This window comes from Tachypleus tridentatus, chromosome 13, assembly GCF_004210375.1.
Source record: "Tachypleus tridentatus isolate NWPU-2018 chromosome 13, ASM421037v1, whole genome shotgun sequence".
Classification (NCBI taxonomy): Eukaryota; Metazoa; Arthropoda; class Merostomata; order Xiphosura; family Limulidae; genus Tachypleus; species Tachypleus tridentatus.
This window is the reverse complement of record NC_134837.1, coordinates 204,484,217-204,504,618: the sequence shown is the minus strand read 5'-3', so window position 1 is coordinate 204,504,618 and position 20,402 is coordinate 204,484,217. Positions and strand designations below refer to the sequence as shown.

Sequence of the window (20,402 nt, the reverse complement as noted above, 5' to 3'; positions counted from 1 at the left end):
TTATTACTACAACAATACCTCTGCTACTTAATTAAACTAAACTCCAACAGTTATTACTACAACAATACCTCTGCTACTTACTTTAACTAAACTCCAACAGTTATTACTACAACAATACCTCTGCTACTTACTTTAACTAAACTCCAACAGTTATTACTACAACAATACCTCTGCTGCTTACTTTAACTAAACTCCAACAGTTATTACTACAACAAATGCCTCTGCTGCTTACTTTAACTAAACTCCAACAGTTATTACTACAACAATACCTCTGCTACTTAATTAAACTAAACTCCAACAGTTATTACTACAACAATACCTCTGCTACTTAATTAAACTAAACTCCAACAGTTATTACTACAACAATACCTCTGCTACTTAATTTAACTAAACTCCAACAGTTATTACTACAACAATACCTCTGCTGCGTATTTTAACTAAAATCCAACAGTTATTACTACAACAATACCTCTGCTACTTACTTTAACTAAACTCCAACAGTTATTACTACAACAATACCTCTGCTGCTTACTTTAACTAAAATCCAACAGTTATTACTACAACAATACCTCTGCTACTTACTTTAACTAAAATCCAACAAGATGCTTTGAGAAATGAAGTGAACACAAGGACTGTGACAAGGAAATATATCGATGGTGCCATGATAAAATGTGTCATGTGTTATATACAATTATGAAAAGAAGAGCGGAGATTCCGGTGACAATATGATGAAATAATCTCTAACAGATCGTTTTTTGGAACCTGTTTTCATGTTAAACTCTGCACAAATAGAAACCCTACAATGGTGTCCTAGACTGTTAGTTACCAGTTTAAATTACCTATTTACGAAACTGTCCCTACCTTCTTCCAGCCACTGCATAAAGTGGACGACAGTATCTTCCACATGGTGGAGGAGGTTGAAGATAGGTACCAACACTACGCGGACGTCCACTCGACATTCGATAACTTCTGACCACTGCCCGATCCTTAGCTGACCTGACATACGTAGCTTCTTGGTTGGCATGAATGTCTCTTTCTAAACCAAACATGGCCGCTTAGAAACTTCTGGAACAACAAGGCTCAGCTGTTGCTGCGTAAAATACTAGGGACGGTATGGTTAATGTAAACTTAACCATTCTCACTTGATATTTTTACAAAACTTAGAGAAATGTGAAGTTAGCCGGAGAAGTTAGACCAGGGGCTACAGTGGCTGGTACAACCACCAACTTTGTTCTTTCACGGGTGTTTTCATATTTCTCCCTTGCTACGCATGAATATTTTTTTACAGAAAATAAATATTTTTAAAAATTTTCCTTACATGTAGGTGACCATATAACCACCAGCATAGTTTATTCTCCATTGCTTTCCATTTCAGGTTTTACTAACCAGTTAACCATCTGCACTTATATCTTTGACCACCAGGAGTGGGCAACCACTTTTCTTCTTCCGTCACTCAAGTTTCTTGTGTATTTTGAATTTTCTTTGTGTACCAAACCCCCTTTTTACTTAGTGTATTACATTTCAGTCCTTCGTCTTTTAGCTCGATTTCATCGCTTGTGTTTTTATTTAAACTACATTGAAATTAGATAGATACAGGAAACCTATTGATAGGTTTCGCTACTATCAAATGATCTACAACATACGTCCTCCTAATATTTTATCTTCGTCTGTCTGCAGCTCAACACAGCAGATCACGATCAAAGCTGTGGTTAAGGTGAGTCATGTTGGCCAACAATACACTGTAGTATAGAGACAGACGCCCCCTACGAAGCCTGCTTCACGTGTTCCTGAAAACGCTATGACATCACAGCTACACCACTCAAAATAAACCATAGTTTTGCGCGATACCTTTAACAGCGTTTCTCGGTTCTGTAAATAGAGTGCGCTGAACAAATTCGACTGACTGCTTCTTCTGTCTGGCGCCAGGACAAGTAGCGCCACGTTACAAATACAAAGTGAAATTCTGTTAAAAAAATAATATTGAAAACAAAACATGTAAACGTTGTAATCAGGCATGAGCTGCTTGTTTCAAATGTTACCTTTCTTACCACACGTACTTATCGGGTTAGAGTACAATGAGATAACCCTGTTGTTTCCTGACCTCATAAGGGCAGTTGAGGGAAGAACAAATTAACACAACTTACCACATGAAGATCCTGGGGTTAAAAATTAAATATAAACTTACAAAAATTAATCAAACTACCCACACGATGAAATTAAGTGTGATTATTCTAGGGTTTGGTATAACAGTCCAGTTAAAACTGTGGATACGTCCAAACCTGATCATATATCTGACAAAACTACCCAACAAAATAAGGACCATCTATCCTCACGTGCATCCCATGAGTACCTCCTGTTAAAACACTGAATAATTTGACAGAAGAACTGAGTAAACAGTTGCAGGATGTGTAGTGTCTGATAGACACACTAATCAGAGTAATGTCTTTATAAAGTAAACATATCGTGATGAAAATCCACTTGAAGAGAAAATATATATGTAAAAGGTCATCGTGATCCTGACGATGACCGAAACAATATATATGTAAAAGGTCATCGTGATCCTGACGATGACCGAAACAATATATATGTAAAAGGTCATCGTGATCCTGACGATGACCGAAACAATATATATAAAAAAGGTCATCGTGATCCTGACGATGACCGAAACAATATATATAAAAAAGTCATCGTGATCCTGACGATGACCGAAACAATATATGTGTAAAAAGGTCATCGTGATCCTGACGATGACCGAAACGTTGTTCCCTCCTCTTCCTCTACATAAAAAACCAAACGAACCGTTTTTACATATATCGAGCTTCAGTACACTGAATGTACACGTGGAAAAACTTTTCTTAAAATAGAAAATATAGTCGTTAAATCAGCCCCTTTACTTACGTACGCATAAACTGTATGTGTGATCCCGCCAGTTCTGAAATCTGAAACAAGTTCTTTATGACATGAAGAAATATCCAGTGGAGACTTAAACACACATTTCACACACTTTTACTGTCGATTCAACCTACGCTCATCAGGCCAAATAGATGGATAAGTTATGATTTTTAAATTTAACTTTGGGGCTTATAATGCTTAAATTCGGTATTCAATCTTTACGGTAGACGCAATTAGTCCACTATGTGGTGTGCAAGTATTGTGACGTTATACTAGTCTCAAACTTAGGATATAACTCCTGCAAGTCGTACTTTATTAAGCGCGGCCCTTTGGTAAAACTCTATTTTCGGAGCTGACGAGAAGGGTTCGAATCCATACAATAACATCCCCACCCTCTTTAAGCTGTTAACACGTTATAAGAGCGATAGTTTCTCCTGTAGTGTGAATGGTAAGGTAATTCTAAAAGGCTGTTTTCCCTCTAGTGAGTAAATGGTAAGGTAATTCTAAAAGGCTGTTTTCCCTCTAGTGAGTAAATGGTAAGGTAATTATAACTGGCTGTCTTCCCTCTAGTGGATAAATGATAAGGTAACTAGCTGTGTTCCCTCTAGTAAGTAAATGGTAAGGTGATTATAACTGGCTGTTTTCCCTCTAGTGAGTAAATGGTAAGGTAATTCTAAAAGGCTGTTTCCCTCTAGTGAGTAAATGGTAAGGTAATTATAACTGGCTGTCTTCCCTCTAGTGGATAAATGACAAGGTAACTAGCTGTGTTCCCTCTAGTAAGTAAATGGTAAAGTAATTATAACTGGCTGTGTTCCCTCTAGTGGTTAAATTCTAAGGTAACAAGCTGCGTTCCCTCTAGTGGGTAAATGGTAAGGTAACTGGCTGTGTTCCCTCTAGTGGGTAAATGGTAAGGTAACTAGTTGTGTTCCCTCTAGTCAGTTCTCTGAATTAAGAATGATAGCAGCGCCACACTTTACCAAACATACTTATTTAATTACAGTTACTTTTTACCTGTTGAGACGCAAACATCAAGAAACAGAAACATGCGTGTTTCGACTTTAACACTTTTACCACCTTATGATCTGAGCCTGATAACATGCGTCGATTCTTTTAACACACACACACAAACCATTTCAAGTTCGGTTTTAAACCTGTAGCCTTAGTGACCAACGGATAGTTTTATTTAACCTGGTTAGGTCATAGTCAGTTCTTCAAACATCATTGCGATAATGTATAGTTTACCCCAGTGACTGAGCGGTAAGTCTGCAGGCTTACGATGCTAAAAATCGAGTTTCGTTATCTGCAGCGTGCAGTACACAAATAGCCTATTGTGTAGCTTTGCGCTTAACAAATAAACCAACCGACCTTCTTCTAATCAGTAAATACACAACAGCGTATAATCTAAAATAAAGTTCAAATCTACTATTACGTAAACAACTTAATCTGGACATGAGAGGGCACGTGAAGGTGTCAAAACTCGTGTTCATGGAAACTTTATGATAAAGCAACTTTTCACATACCGGGGTAAGTGGAAAAATCTCTGTCTTCGTTACTTTTAGCCACTAGATTTATTATGAACACTTACACAGGGGTTTAAGGGGCTAGAAGAGCTATCCCCCCGTAGTTTTCATCCTTTCAATCATCGCAGTGGTATATCACATAAATTCCTACTGTTTGTGAAACTTCCATTTCTCGTGTAATTAACCAATGGCAAAAACTGTGATGTTCCTTTAATACAGTGCAGGTTCATATCACCAGTATAAAAGTGTCATTGTATAAATAACCACTGTCTTGTCGATCTAAATTATTTAATTTTTAATTTGTACAGACAAACTTATTTACTGAGGTGTGGAAACACTAAAAATCATAAGAACACGAGATTTATACTTGAAAATTCAACGTGAATTATAGCGTTAAGTTTGGACACTCAGCGATTGTTTGGTTAGTTTTGAATTTCGCGCAAAGCTACACGAGGGCTATCTGCGCTAGCCGTCCCTAATTTAGCAGTGTAAGATTAGAGGGAAGGCACCACCTACCGCCAACTCTTGGGCTACTCTTTTCCCAACGAATAGTGAGATTGACTGACACATTCCAACGCCTCCACGGCTGAAAGGGCGAGCATGTTTGGTGTGACAGGAATACAAACCCGTGACCTTCGGATTACAAGTCGAGTGACTTAACCACCTGGCCATGCCGAGCCCTTAGCGATTGTCCCTGAATGGATTTATTTGTTTCTGAAGTATCTTGAGCTAAAAAAGTTGTTTAACAAAGCGGGACTTATGAGATTTAATTTTATAAATAGCCACGTTCTAAAGTATTAATAAACATCCGTGATGACAAGAAAACCCACTGTAGTATACATGTTTTTACAGATATATTAATAAACACGTTCCGCCACGAATAACAAACTGCAGACTAGATCTGACCACATGCTATTTTTTTTCTTTTTTACAATTCTTTTATCCTGTAAGAAGAAAACTGAGAATTGTTTTAAAAATGTAACGAAATCTCATCAAAAAGTCGCGATAACAACAGATCTGATGGACTTTCATTTACATATCACAATAAGTTTGGTTAGGTTTTAATTAAATTGTTTGAATTTAAGCACAGGATTACACAATGGGCTATCTATACTGTGCCCACAACGGGCTGTGCCACTGTGGGGGCATTTTGGTTAGCAGAAACATTCTTGATTTAAAAATTGTAAAATAAAAATTATATCATCATAAAATAACATACAGACATTTAATACATAAGTAACTTTGTCCGTACACAGTTCTCTAACCAAATAACATCAGCAATGTAACTTCTTAAAGGTTGGAACTTAAATCGAAATTTGAATATTTTATTTAAAAAATGAGTGTTCGCTCTTTCAGAGCGTAGGTATATGAGTAACGGTCAGACAAGAGCAATACAAAAAATTGGTACTGTTGACACGCTTTCCCTCCAATTTATCAAACCACCAATGTTTGATAGCGAGGAAATTCACGGTGTCAGAAAGTTACAAGTTTAGTTTGTCTGTTTGTTTAAAGTTAAGCACAAAGCTACACATTGGGCTATTTGTGCTCTGTCTGCCACGAGTATCGAAACCCGAATTCTAGTATTGTAAGTCCACAGACATTCCGCTGTGCTGCTGAGGGACTTTAGTTTCTGAACTAGCTAACTATAGTTGTTTTCAAAAGAATTAATCAATTAGTTCAAACTAGTTAATTAAGTTTTGGTTACAAACTGTTTCTGTACATTATTACACAAACAAATAAAACGTTTGTTTGTTTGTTTCTAAATTTCTTGTAAATCTACACGAGGGCTATTTGCACTACCCATCTTTAATTAAGCAGTGTAAGGCTAGGAGAAAGGCAGCTAGTTATCACCAACCACCACCAGCTCCTGCTGAGAAATAACACAGTTATTCATGGTGCCTTTTGTACAATTATAACTTTATATTAATTTTTCTAATAAACATTTCACCCATATATGAACCTTTACTGTAAAAACAAACTCTCGACTTTTTACTGTGTTCCCTGAAATGGATAATAGTTATTTATTTATCTTCTTATCTGACTTTTTAAATACTTGTTTCTACACATCGTGTAATATATATTTAGTTATCCATATCTCTGTCCAAATTTATATATATATATATATATATATATATATATATATATATATATATATATATATATATACACGAGTGTGACCTTCTAGATCGTCATGAATATATAAAAATATTAAAAACACCATCAGAATCGTTTTATTTATATTTTTGGTTTCAGTAGCTTGGTGGCACTTTCACAGCTTTAACACTAATCTTCATCACCAAACATATTTGGCTTGACATGGCCAAGTAGTTAAGGCACTCGACTCATAATCCGAGGGTCGCGGGTTCGAATCCCCGTCACACCAAATATGTTCGACCTTTCACCTGTGCAGGCGTTATAATGTAACGGTCAATTCCACTATTTGTTGGTAAAAAAGTAGCCCAAGAGTTGGCAGTGCGTGGTGATGACTAACTGCTAGTCTTACACTGGTAAATTAGGGACGGCTAGCGCAGATAGTCCTCGTGTAGCTTTGCGCGAAATTCAAACCAAACCGAACCTAATTAAATACAAAACACTGCATAAATAACTTTTAACAAAACTGAAATAAACAAACACACACCACTAAAAGCATCATAAAAATAAAAATATTATATATTATATAAACTCTATAAACAATAAAAACTTGTAAATAAAACATAACTTATGAAATTCACAAGTTATTAAAATAACTTTAATAAAGTAATGTAATAAAACCAGTGTTCTTCTTTTATATTATGTGTACTTAAGGTACAGTTGTTAAAACACTGTGAACATCTAACCTGGGATTATAACATGAAACTTACTTTGATTCATTTTAAGTTTACAGTTTGGTCAACGGAGTTTTCACCACGTATAGAACGTATAAATACGGTTCTGAAAACTAAAGTATATATTTTTTTCTAAACCTAAAGGTTCGATGTGTGGTTCTAAAGATTTTAGGTATAGGTAGTTTAACGTAGATCACAGAATTCACATGTTAATATATATATCAGACGTATAGAAGGAAAGATCAAATAGTTTATTTGATAAACCGAAGCCAGAGAATGTGCGTCACAGACATACCTCTCAATTCCAGGGTCCTGGAATCTCCTGGGTTCTAGATTAAATATTGTGCATTTTTCCCACTTTTCCCGACCGTAAATTTTGTAATTCAAATGTAATATTTTTACAGGTACAAATTGAAAATTGGGTGATAATTCCCAGCGCTTCCTACGTCACTTTTGTATAACCATTCCAAACAATAGTTTTAATAATACAACCTTTCTCTACTGGTAACGTTAGTCTAGTAACCAGGTGACCGAAATAAATCTGTGGTTTTAATAATACAACCTTTCTCTGCTGGTAGTATTAGTTTGGTAGCCAAGTAACTGAAATAAAACTCGTGAAACTTGCTGCGCTGCTAGTTGAGTCACTTGTTGCAATGACGACCAACTTTCGATCACAACATGCCAAAAAAGTTCGTGAATCAGATGAATTGTAGCTGGGTCTTGCTGTACAGCGAAGTAAGCAGCTGCTACACGGGATCTAGTGCAACTTCTGTTTACGTAAACTGACAGCAAGAACAAGTAACAACAGAAAATTTGGAATATATTTATGGATGACGACACAACATCATAAGATTAAAGCGTTTAATAACACGAAACCTTCGAATCACTAAACCAGATGGGCCTGGCATGGCCTAGCGCGTTAAGGCGTGCGCTTCGTAATCTGAGGGTCGCGGGTTCGCGCCCGAGTCGTGCCAAACATGCTCGCCTTCCCAGCCGTGGGGGCGTTATAATGTTACGGTCAATCCCACTATTCGTTGGTAAAAGAGTAGCCCAAGAGTTGGCGGTGGGTGGTGATCACTAGCTGCCTTCCCTCTAGTCTTACACTGCTAAATTAGGGACGGCTAGCACAGATAGCCCTCGAGTAGCTTTGTGCGAAATTCCAAAAACAACAACAACAACAACTAAACCAGATGTTTAGACAAGCAGTGTAGAGTAGACGTAAAGCGGGGGTCGCTTCTCACCCAATTGAATCAACATCGAAACCTCCAGTTGTTTGCTCGTCGTCGCGACTGCTAATTTTTATAATTAAGTAATTCGTTCTCCATGTTTAAAGAAATAAGTTACATGTTCTCTAAGGCAGTCTTAACTGGGATGTAAAAGGTTCTCTTAGCCTCGACGTATTCCCCTAACAGCATGCAGTTGTTATCGCAGCTTCTACAATTTTAGTGGTTGAATAAAATATCCATGTTATCACAACTTCTACAACTGATTACAGATAATTTAACCTTCAAAACGTAACTTAATTTAAAGACTCTCCAACAGTTAAAACATAACAATAATAACAAACAGGTAATTGTACGCATGTCTTTCTCTGCTGAACAAACACTACAGTGAAGAAATATGTACAGGGGCCAGAACAACTCAATATGAAACCAAAACCTACATTTACACGTCATAATAGATCAATATGAAATTTACACTAACGTTAACAGCTGAAACCGAAACCTATATTTACACGTCATAATAGATCAATACGAAATTTACACTAACGTTAACAGCTGAAACCGAAACCTATATTTACACGTCATAATAGATCAATATGAAATTTACACTAACGTTAACAGCTGAAACCGAAACCTATATTTACACACCATAATAGATCAGTATGAAATTTACACTAACGTTAACAACTGAAACCGAAGCCTACATTTACACACCATAATAGATCAATATGAAATTTACACTAACGTTTACAACTGAAACCGAAGCCTACATTTACACACCACAATAGATCAATATGAAATTTACACTAACGTTTACAACTGAAACTGAAGCCTACATCTACAAGAAGGGAGTTAACAATACTTATATTTTTCTATTTTTTTACTCTAGTATGTTTCACACAAATTGGTCATCACAACCCTTGACAGTTTCATCAGTATTTAAAAACTCGTCCTCCTCCCATCCAGTGGCTCAGATGTAATTCTAAAGGTTTATAACGCTAAAAACTGGGTTTCGATACTCGTGGTTGGCACAGCACAGATAGCTCCTTGTGTAGCTTTGTGATTAATAACAAACAAAGAAACCAGAAGTTGGAAAACAAAAACGTGGTTCATAAAAAACGTGTCATAGACTTTTTCATTTTTTAGGTTGTTTTTATTTTGTACAGTTTTATCAATAATTTGGTTAATCAGTTGAAAACCTTACCCAGTTCATGAGTTCTTATGCATGTTCACTTAGACTCTTTAAATAACAACCGATAACTATATGAAAACATCTATATGTTTTGTAAGGAAATAATGCCATCAACTGGGTCATATTGGAAGTTATAAGAACGATGTTCCAGGTCATGAGTTGCCCTTTGAACTCCTTAAACCATCGTCCATTGATGGTCGTGGTTCTGTAATCTTGTCAATTGTATTGAGTTTCTGCGAAAAATAAAGAGGTCCATCTTAGACCACATATCTTAACAGACTTTGCACTGACCGTGGAAGTGTTTCCAAGACCAAGTTAAATACAATGAAGATACTAAACTCTACTGGGACTATATCGAGGGACTTGACAGGTGGAAAGAGGCTGCTTCTGTTTCTTTGTTCATTTTTCTCATAAAAGCATCTTTTGATTGTTTTTCATGTAGCTCAATAATTGGTAAGCAAACATGTTTATTGTAATTATACAAGGAGATGTACCTAACTTCATAACAATGGCTCTTTGGGTCAGAAGACTCTCTTTCGTAACCACAGTCTTAACTTTGTGGATGACAACTCTGTTTTCGAAAAGTTGGATTGTAGTTCTGGAGACCTTTCTTTCCGAAACGTTTTACAACTGTTTCTATTTTTTATTAAGAACACTAAATGTTTAATTCTTTTCGAAACGCTGTGTTGTTTCCTTTAGCTCTGACAGAAACCCTTCTTTGGAAGAAGCTGTGACCATAATGTATCCGTTATATCACTGCACTCTCGAACTCTATAACAAATAAATGTTAAACCCATTATCCGTGACGTCATGTCTCCCATCTGCGGCGACACGCCACTGCATCCTTTTACATACGTATTGTGATAAAACTGTTCTTCTATCTACGTAAGATTGACGCAAGAGTTGTGAAGTACAGAAAGCAGGAGATACGGATGTTGCTATTAAAGGTCTAGACAAGCATGAATACAAAACTAAAACAAAAAAGGGATCATATGATGCAAAAACAACACGAGTCAAATACTGTGTGAAATACTACAAAAAAGGTAACAAAAGATGGCGTTTCTATGTAAGCTTTTCGAAACACAGTTGATAACATATAATCCAATAGCTTTAGCTCATACACGGTTACAAGGCAATGAACAAGACCAGTCAACGAACCAGTCATTAATCACGTTGATTGGACAGACACGACCACGACGTCACAGACGACAATTACGTACATATAATAAAACCAAAAACGTGAAACTAAAAAACAAGACAAATGTTTGAAAATGGAACATTATCTAATATTAGACCACAAATCACAAATTGTATTTACGTTGTACAAATTCAGATCAACAAATTATATAAATATTTATACTTATATCGACCTATAAAGACAAAAAATCATAATCCAGCTCAACTTATTTTACAGTTTTATACTATTATTGTGTGACACAAGCTGTTACAATGCATTACTTCACGAGGAACATAAATATCTCAAGATAAATGATTATTGAATGCGAATTATTAGTATGACTATCCAAATTCTAGTTGATGTAACTTACGGATACTTCGCATCTTTAAAATATCTCTGAAGCAACTTTTATGAAAAATAAAATACAGTATTATGAGACCCATCTCAATAAACGTTTTAATTACATAAGCTAGCATATATAGCGCCATCTAGTTGCTACAAGAGGGACAAAACATCATAATTGCTTCTAAAGCCACGCCATATATTTGCATTGTCTCGACAGAGTCCTTGCTATAGATTCAATTTGACTCATTTTGTTTTTCATTGAAACAAAACAATTATAAACTAAGTAAATCCTGCCACGAGTCAAATATAGAAAAAAATATAATCAAGATATCATCACTCCCCATCAATAATAATATCATTAGATGTCATCATGACCCCTCAATAATATCATCAGATATCATCACTGCCTCTCAATAATAATAATATCATCAGATATCATCACTCCCTTTCAATAATAATAATAATAATAATCACCAGATATCTCACTCCCCTCAATAATATTATCACATATCACCACTCCCCCTCAATAATAATATTATCAGATATCTTACTCCCCTTCAATAATATCATGACATTCATCAATCTCCCTCATTAATAATGTCATCAAATATTATCACTCCACATCAATCATAATATAATCAGATATCTCCCTCAATAATATCATAACATATCATCACTCCCCTCGATAATATCATCACTTCCCCTCAATAATAATATGATCAGATATCTATCTCCCCTTGATAATAATATCATGACATATCACAATTCCCCCTCAATCATAATATAATCAGATATTATGATAAGTTTATAATCAGATAAGTTTATAACCAGTTGATACACTACATGATATACTTCATAACCAGTTGATACACTACACGATATACTTCATAACCAGTTGATACACTACACGATATACTTCATAACCAGTTGATACACTACACGATATACTTCATAACCAGTTGATACACTACACGATATACTTCATAACCAGTTGATACACTACATGATATACTTCATAACCAGTTGATACACTACATGATATACTTCATAACCAGTTGATACACTACACGATATACTTCATAACCAGTTGATACACTACATGATATACTTCATAGCCAGTTGATACACTACATGATATACTTCATAACCAGTTACTCTACTACATGATATACTTCATAACCAGTTACTCTACTACATGATATACTTCATAACCAGTTACTCTACTACATGATATACTTCATAACCAGTTGATACACTACATGATATACTTCATAACCAGTTACTCTACTACATGATATACTTCATAACCAGTTACTCTACTACATGATATACTTCATAACCAGTTACTCTACTACATGATATACTTCATAACCAGTTACTCTACTACATGATATACTTCATAACCAGTTACTCTACTACATGATATACTTCATTACCAGTTACTCTACTACATGATATACTTCATTACCAGTTACTCTACTACATGATATACTTCATAACCAGTTACTGTACTACATGATATACTTCATAACCAGTTACTGTACTACATGATATACTTCATAACCAGTTACTGTACTACATGATATACTTCATAACCAGTTACTGTACTACATGATATACTTCATAACCAGTTGATACACTACATGATATACTTCATAACCAGTTGATACACTACATGATATACTTTATAACCAGTTGATACACTACATGATATACTTTATAACCAGTTGATACACTACATGATATACTTCATAACCAGTTGATACACTACATGATATACTTATATAACCAGTTACTCTACTACATGATATACTTCATAACCAGTTACTCTACTACATGATATACTTCATAACCAGTTGATACACTACATGATATGCTTCATAACCAGTTACTCTACTACATGATATACTTCATAACCAGTTACTCTACTACATGATATACTTCATAACCAGTTACTCTACTACATATATATACTTCATATAACCAGTTACTCTACTACATTATATACTTCATAACCAGTTACTCTACTACATGATATACTTCATAACCAGTTACTCTACTACATGATATACTTCATAACCAGTTACTCTACTACATGATATACTTCATAACCAGTTACTCTACTACATGATATACTTCATAACCAGTTACTCTACTACATGATATACTTCATAACCAGTTGATACACTACATGATATACTTCATAACTAGTTGATACACTACATGATATACTTCATAACCAGTTGATACACTACATGATATACTTCATAACCAGTTACTCTACTACATGATATACTTCATAACCAGTTACTCTACTACATGATATACTTCATAACCAGTTACTCTACTACATGATATACTTCATAACCAGTTACTCTACTACATGATATACTTCATTACCAGTTACTCTACTACATGATATACTTCATAACCAGTTACTGTACTACATGATATACTTCATAACCAGTTACTGTACTACATGATATACTTCATAACCAGTTACTGTACTACATGATATACTTCATAACCAGTTACTGTACTACATGATATACTTCATAACCAGTTGATACACTACATGATATACTTCATAACCAGTTGATACACTACATGATATACTTTATAACCAGTTGATACACTACATGATATACTTTATAACCAGTTGATACACTACATGATATACTTCATAACCAGTTGATACACTACATGATATACTTCATAACCAGTTACTCTACTACATGATATACTTCATAACCAGTTACTCTACTACATGATATACTTCATAACCAGTTGATACACTACATGATATACTTCATAACCAGTTACTCTACTACATGATATACTTCATAACCAGTTACTCTACTACATGATATACTTCATAACCAGTTACTCTACTACATTATATACTTCATAACCAGTTACTCTACTACATTATATACTTCATAACCAGTTACTCTACTACATGATATACTTCATAACCAGTTACTCTACTACATGATATACTTCATAACCAGTTACTCTACTACATGATATACTTCATAACCAGTTACTCTACTACATGATATACTTCATAACCAGTTACTCTACTACATGATATACTTCATAACCAGTTGATACACTACATGATATACTTCATAACTAGTTGATACACTACATGATATACTTCATAACCAGTTGATACACTACATGATATACTTCATAACCAGTTGATACACTACATGATATACTTCATAACCAGTTGATACACTACATGATATACTTCATAACCAGTTGATACACTACATGATATACTTCATAACCAGTTGATACACTACATGATATACTTCATAACCAGTTGATACACTACATGATATACTTCATAACCAGTTACTCTACTACATGATATACTTCATAACCAGTTGATACACTACATGATATACTTCATAACCAGTTGATACACTACATGATATACTTCATAACCAGTTGATACACTACATGATATACTTCATAACCAGTTGATACACTACATGATATACTTCATAACCAGTTACTCTACTACATGATATACTTCATAACCAGTTACTCTACTACATGATATACTTCATAACCAGTTACTCTACTACATGATATACTTCATAACCAGTTACTCTACTACATGATATACTTCATAACCAGTTACTCTATTACATGATATACTTCATAACCAGTTACTCTATTACATGATATACTTCATAACCAGTTACTCTACTACATGAAAAAGTTTATAATCAGTTGATACACCACATAATATTTTTTATTTATGTTTTCAAAGTTTCATACATATAAAAGTGATACTTCAGTGTATATAAGATTAAAACATTTCTTTAAATTCTATATCATGCTTTAAATATTGTTATCATGATACAGATATATTTATATAATATTTCTCAAGGCTCCAATAATAAATCACCTGACCTAATTTCCACATACTTGTATGTGTAATTTTTACCAAATAAGCCAACTAATTTTAAAGTTGTTGGTTTCTACAGAATTAACAAACAATATCTATCACTGTGAATGACTGTACAGTTTATACAATACTATATTTGATTTTTAACTTTAATAAAAGTGTCCAAGCTTGTCATACAAACTGTGTTAGTTCCTGTAATCTGTCTGTTTCTATAAAACATAGCTAACCCACTGTATGATAACAAACCCTTACAGTTTTTGTTAGGACTGTTTTGTTTCAACTAAGTCCAGTAGTAGGGTTACCAGGAACAACCATAGTTGTCCTGAAATTTTCAAGATCCGTTGGCTCACGTATTATGGTTAAAATGCATATTTTAAACTAAATAAATTATTTGTTAAAACTCATGATCCTACCATGGGGCTTGCAGTTCGTTGATACTTGTCTCTTCTGTTCTGTTTAATACTAATGTCGATAGTAGTGACCCCTCGAAACCATTTTGATGAGATATGTTATCAGTTCTACTGTGTTTTGATAGAGTTTGATATGATCTGAAATTAAATATAAAAAAACTGTTAATAAAACAACAGAAGAATATAAACTGTATCACTGACTTGAATATATTATAGAATTATAACCTGAATATATTATAGACTTATAACAAGAATATATCATACAATTATAACTTGAAAACATAAAGGCCATATTTTCTCTCTTAACCTTCAAGAGAGAGCGTATGTAAAGATAATGTGAACACTAAGTCCTTTAGTTTTACACAAAATAAACAGATTAGAACAAACAATATCATGTTGAAGTTAAAACACATCAAACCCTTCTAGTGAACCAATACCTTGTTTTAGTTAAAACACACCAAATTCTTCTAGTGAACCAATACCTTGTTTTAGTTAAAACACACCAAATTCTTCTAGTGAACCAATACCTTGTTTTAGTTAAAACACACCAAATTCTTCTAGTGAACTAATACCTTGTTTTAGTTAACACACACCAAATTCTTCTAGTGAACCAATACCTTGTTTTAGTTAAAACATACCAAATTCTTCTAGTGAACCAATACCTTGTTTTAGTTAAAACACACCAAATTCTTCTAGTGAACTAATACCTTGTTTTAGTTAACACACACCAAATTCTTCTAGTGAACCAATACCTTGTTTTAGTTAAAACACATCAAATTCTTCTAGTGAACCAATACCTTGTTTTAGTTAAAACACATCAAATTCTTCTAGTGAACCAATACCTTGTTTTAGTTAAAACACATCAAATTCTTCTAGTGAACCAATACCTTGTTTTAGTTAAAACACATCAAATTCTTCTAGTGAACCAATACCTTGTTTTAGTTAAAACACACCAAATTCTTCTAGTGAACCAATACCTTGTTTTAGTTAAAACACATCAAATTCTTCTAGTGAACCAATACCTGGTTTTAGTTAAAACACATCAAATACGTCTAGTGAACCAATTACCTGGTTTTAGTTAAAACACATCAAATACGTCTAGTGAACCAATTACCTGGTTTTAGTTAAAACACATCAAACCTTTCCAGAGAATCAATACCTGGTTTGAGTTAAAACACATCAAACCCTTCCAGAGAACCAATACCTGGTTTGAGTTAAAACACATCAAACCCTTCCAGAGAACCAATACCTGGTTTGAGTTAAAACACATCAAACCTTTCCAGAAAATCAATACCTGGTTTGAGTTAAAACACATCAAACCCTTCTAGAGAACCAATACCTGGTTTGAGTTAAAACACATCAAACCCTTCTAGAGAACCAATACCATGTTTTAGTTAAAACACATCAAACCCTTCTAGAGAACCAATACCTGATTTTAGTTAAAACACATCAAACCTTTCCAGAGAATCAATACCTGGTTTGAGTTAAAACACATCAAACCCTTCTAGAGAACCAATACCTGATTTTAGTTAAAACACATCAAACCTTTCCAGAGAATCAATACCTGGTTTGAGTTAAAACACATCAAACCCTTCCAGAGAACCAATACCTGGTTTGAGTTAAAACACATCAAACCCTTCTAGAGAACCAATACCTGATTTTAGTTAAAACACATTAAACCCTTCTAGAGAACCAATACCTGGTTTTAGTTCTCCACAACCCTCTTATTTATTGGACTGAACTGCACATATTATAAGCTGACTCTTCTGTAGTTCTGAAAAGTATGAAATATTCGAAAGAACTTTGTTTCCTTACAAAACGGTCTGTCAACTCAACTTAAAATCCGACTCTGTAAACTGCCTTCCGGTTGAACAGATACAATTTTAAACAGTACAATTAATTGACGTGAGTTCTAAGTCATGGTTACTAAAGTGAAACATAGATGGCAGTACGCTAGTAGTTTGAATTAGTAGGTTAGAAATAAATAAAACAACTGAATAATACGTCCTCACAAGAAATGTCTATCACATAAAACATACACGTATGTGTGGATGTTAATGTTCCTTATAGAATAAACTCTGTTCTATCCCCTCCTAGCCCTTAGGCTTTGTGTATTTTGAGCTTGCCCATCCGATGATTCGCTGTTTGAGGCCTTTTGCTCCCCAAACGCCTTCCACTCTGGTCATAATGGAGAAGCGAGACTAGTGTTAACTAGTTTCCTTCCCTCTAATCTTTGGATTCAAGCGTTGACAGTGTTTGAAAAGTATAAATGGGCGCGAAACAAACAATCCTTCAAATCTCCGTAAGTTCATTTTCAGTTGTTATTTCACGTTTCTAAGCAGCAGCTTTTCTAAACCATGACAAAAACCTTGGACTTTTTAACTCTCGGGACGCTTTATTACACCAGGTATTCTACTTTATGTTTTGTTGTCGGAGACCCATGAAATAGGTTCAATTTAAATCTCTCAAGCCAAACTCACCACTCGATCACGTTGCTACATAACCCCACCCCACCCCGAGGAATAAAAAGTTACCGTGATGTCGATACTGACGAGAAAATAAAAACAAACTCCCACAACTAGTGCTACATCTTACTTCAAAAAAAGAAACCTTCTTCAAACCACTAATTGTCTATAGTATCTAACTCACTTTACTGCTATATAACATGATACATTTGTAGTGTTACTTTGCACTGATGTGAGTAGATTAAAACATTGTTCTGTTTCTAACATTTCTTGACTAGGCTAAAACATCCTGTTTTGTTTCTAACAGTTCATGACTAGGCTAATACACCCTGTTCTGTTTTCAACAGTTCATGACTTGGCTAATACACCCTGTTCTGTTTTCAACAGTTCATGACTTGGCTAATACACCCTGTTCTGTTTTCAACAGTTCATGACTTGGCTAATACACCCTGTTCTGTTTTCAAGAGTTCATGGCTTGGCTAATACACCCTGTTCTGTTTTCAACAGTTCATGGCTTGGCTAATACACCCTGTTCTGTTTTCAACAGTTCATGGCTTGGCTAATACACCCTGTTCCGTTTTCAACAGTTCATGACTTGGCTAATACACCCTGTTCCGTTTTCAACAGTTCATGACTTGGCTAATACACCCTGTTCCGTTTTCAACAGTTCATGACTTGGCTAATACACCCTGTTCCGTTTTCAACAGTTCATGACTTGGCTAATACACCCTGTTCCGTTTTCAACAGTTCATGACTTGGCTAATACACCCTGTTCTGTTTTCAACAGTTCATGGCTTGGCTAATACACCCTGTTCTGTTTTCAACAGTTCATGGCTTGGCTAATACACCCTGTTCTGTTTTCAACAGTTCATGGCTTGGCTAATACACCCTGTTCTGTTTTCAACATTTCATGAATAGGCTAAAACACCCTGTTCTATTTCCAAAAGTTCATGACTAGTAAAGCTCTCTTAAAGAGTACTTAACACAAGACACGTACGTGTTCCTTGTAGTAGCCACATGCACACGATGTTGTCAGCGCTTGTAGTAGCTTAACATAATTGTTTTTATGTTTAAAAAATCAAATAGCTACGTATAAACAGTGATACCAAAAATCTTACTGACGTTATTGGTAATATATATAATAATGTTAAAAACATGCGAGAACTAACGACTTATTCACTACACTTAAATCAGTTTGCCATGCTTGTGTTGTTACATGTACACCAACTAATAACTCGTGGTATCCATTACAAATCGACTGTATACTACAAGGTTACGAACTTCTCCATGTGATAAAACCACCCACTGACCTCACACATACACTATGTCGGTTTTTTCAAGAGTTGAAGCCTGTGGCTGTTCCCCTGGACGGAAAGACCCAATTAATGCACTCGTGTATTGAGGAACTTTGTACAACTCCTGATGGAAGACATTAAAGTGAATATAGCTTGGCGTTAACTGTAACCTCTTTCTCCTTAACTTGATAATGTTGTAAAAAGGAAACATCTCAGTCAACAAGATAACAAGTCCTTAATTCACTGAGAGAACAACAGGTCTCTGTCAGTTTCAAATAATGACTAGAAACTTAACGATTCACTTTGACATTCGAGTATATTATAACTTTATAAATTACAATTTATCAAATATACATAGATACTTGATATAAAACTAAGTAAGCATTACTTCGTTGAGATTAATATTACCATGGTAATGACCACTTCAGCTTTACTAATTAAATATTGTCACGTTAACAACCAGTTTATGTTTGATAATTAATATTACCATGGTAATGACCACTTCATCTTTACTAATTAAATATTGTCACGTTAACAACCAGTTTATGTTTGATAATTAATATTATTATATTAAAATACAGTTCATCTTTACTAAATAATATTACCATGGTAATGACCACTTCATCTTTACTAATTAAATATTGTCACGTTAACAACCAGTTTATGTTTGATAATTAATATTATTATATTAAAATACAGTTCATCTTTACTAATTAATATTACCATGGTAATGACCACTTCAACTTTACTAATTAAATATTGTCACGTTAACAACCAGTTTATGTTTGATAATTAATATTATTATATTAAAATACAGTTCATCTTTACTAAATAATATTACCATGGTAATGACCACTTCATCTTTACTAATTAAATATTGTCACGTTAACAACCAGTTTATGTTTGATAATTAATATTATTATATTAAAATACAGTTCATCTTTACTAAATAATATTACCATGGTAATGACCACTTCATCTTTACTAATTAAATATTGTCACGTTAACAATCAGTTTATGTTTGATAATTAATATTATTATATTAAAATACAGTTCATCTTTACTAATTAATATTACTATGGTAATGACCACTTCAACTTTACTAATTAAATATTGTCACGTTAACAACCAGT

At 34.3% G+C, this 20,402-nt stretch overlaps 1 protein-coding gene and 1 long non-coding RNA gene across 2 annotated transcripts in view; one reads left to right on the top strand and one right to left on the bottom strand.

Annotated features, from left to right (window-relative positions):
• The window catches only part of LOC143239685 (pleckstrin homology domain-containing family G member 7-like), a 406,704-nt gene that overhangs the window by 123,733 nt on the left and 262,569 nt on the right, over positions 1 to 20,402 (top strand). The window lies entirely within an intron of this gene.
• LOC143239693 (uncharacterized) overlaps positions 6,621 to 20,402 on the bottom strand; it is a 45,110-nt gene continuing 31,328 nt past the window's right edge. The window contains exons 2-3 of the long non-coding RNA XR_013021313.1: positions 15,513 to 15,647; positions 6,621 to 6,987 (exon numbers count right to left, since the gene is read on the bottom strand). This is a non-coding gene — a long non-coding RNA (uncharacterized LOC143239693). The remainder of the gene's footprint in view (positions 6,988 to 15,512; positions 15,648 to 20,402) is intronic.